Source organism: Phodopus roborovskii, unplaced genomic scaffold (assembly GCF_943737965.1).
Source record: "Phodopus roborovskii unplaced genomic scaffold, PHOROB, whole genome shotgun sequence".
Lineage (NCBI taxonomy): Eukaryota > Metazoa > Chordata > Mammalia > Rodentia > Cricetidae > Phodopus > Phodopus roborovskii.
The window spans coordinates 165,289-167,616 of NW_026126846.1; positions in this window are offsets into that span (position 1 = coordinate 165,289).

A 2,328-nucleotide genomic window follows, 5' to 3' on the forward strand; every position below is an offset into this window, starting at 1 on the left:
AAAACCTATACTCCACAAGATTTGAAAATTCAAAGGATATGGCAAATTTCTGGATAACTATTACCAGAATTAAATCAAGAATAGATAAGCAACTTAAATTGATCTATAAGAACTAACAATGTAGGAGTAATAATGAAAAGCCTTCCAACATAAAAAATCCCAGAGCCAGATGTCTTCTTCAGTGAAGAATTCTACCAAAAATTCATGGAAGAGCTATATTAATACTCCTGAAACTGTTCCACACAATAGAAAAGAAGGTTCATTACCAAACTGTTTTTATGAGGCTACAATCACCTTGATACCCATCCACACAAAGACATAAGTAAGAGAGAAAATTGCAGACCAATATCCCTCATGCACATCGATGCAAAAATACTCAAGAAAGTATGGGAAAACTAAATCCAAGAATATGTCAGAGAAATCATCTACCATGATCAAGTATGCTTCATCTCTGGCTTGCAGGGATTGTTTCACATATGAAAATATATCAAATATACCACTACATAAACAAACTGAAAATGAAAAGTCACACGATCATCTCCCTAGATGCAGAAAAACCTTTTGACAAAATTCAACATACTTTCATGTTAAAGGTCTTGGGGAGATCAGGGATAACAGGAATTTACGTAAACATAATAAAAGCAATATATAGTAAACCCATAGCAAATATCAAGCTGAATGTAGAGAAGGTTAAGGTGATTCCTCTATAATCAGGAAAAAGACTAGGCTGCCCTATATCTCCATATCTCTTCATTATTGTAATTGAATGTCTAGCTAAAGAAATAAGACAAGAAAAGGAGTTCAAGGGGATGCAAATTGGTAAGGAAGAACTCAAATGTTTTCTATTTTCAGATGATATGATAGTTTACATAAGCAACCAAAAAATTCTACCAGTATTCTCCTACAGCTGAAAAATACATTCAGTAAAATATGAGGATACAAGATTAAATAAAAAAAATCTGTAGCCATTACATATTCAGTCAACAAAGGGGTTTTTAAAGAAATCAGAGAAACATAACCCTTCACAATAGCCACAAACAACATAAAGTATCTTGCGGTAACACTTACCAAAGAAGTGAAAGACCTGTATAATAAGAATTTTTATCTTTAAAGAAAATAGCAGAAAATGTAAAGATGTCCCAATCTCATGGATAGGTAGAAAAAACATAGAAAAATGGCAATCTTACCAACAGCAATCTACATATTCAATGCAGTCTCCATTAAAATCCCAGCACAATCTTTCACTGACATTGAAAGGGTAATAATCTACTTTATATTGAAAACCGAAAGAACCAGAATAGCCAAACAACCTGTATAATAAAGGAACTTCATGAGGGATCATTATCCCTGACTTTAAGATCTACTACAGAGCTATAGTCCTAAAAACAGCCTGGTATTAGCACAAAAATAGACAAGTACCTCAATGAAATCGAATAGAAAATCCTGATATTAACCGACACACATACTAACAAAACAGCTAAAAGTATACATTGGGATGAGGAAAGCATCTTCAAAAAATGCTGAGTAAGGTTTTCCGCCCGCCGCTGGTCTTGTCCTGTAGCTGTGCCTGCACCAATTAATATACAGGGACTCTGTATTTGATATAATGCTGTTGGCCATGTACTAGTTTCTTATCAACTAGCTCTGTCTTAAGTATTAGCCCATTTCTGTTGATCTATGTATTTTCACGTGGTCTGTTATTACCGGGGAAGAGGGCGGGCATCTCGTCGCCCCAGTCTCTCCATCTTGCTTCCTCCTTCCTCCTTCCTCTTTCCTCCTTATCTCCTAGTTCCACCTATCTAGCTTTCCTATTGTCCAACAGTGCTTTATTCATTAACCAGTATGAGAAACATATTTTGAGAATGACATCTCCCATCAAAATGTTGCTCGTACAACTGGATGATGGACCAAACTGCAGCCCACAAACTGGGATTTTCGCCAATCCTATATCCAACAAAGGGCTGATCTCCAAAATATACAAAGAACTCAAGAAACTAGTCAATAAACTCCAAATAACTCTATTAAAATGGGCTACAGAACTGAATAGATAAATCTCCATAGAGGAAATAAAAAATGATTTAAGACACTTAAGAAAGTATTCAACATCCTTAGCTGTCAAGGAAATGCCAAGTAAAACAACTTTGAGATACCATCTTACTCCTGTCAGAATTGCTAAAATTAGAAACAGCAATGCCAACTTATGCTTGAGAGGATGTGCAGAAATGGGTACACACCTCCACTTCAGGTGGAACTGCAAACTTGTACAGCAATTTTGGAGACTAGCATGGCAGTTTCTCAGGATAATGGGAATCAGTCTACCACGAGACC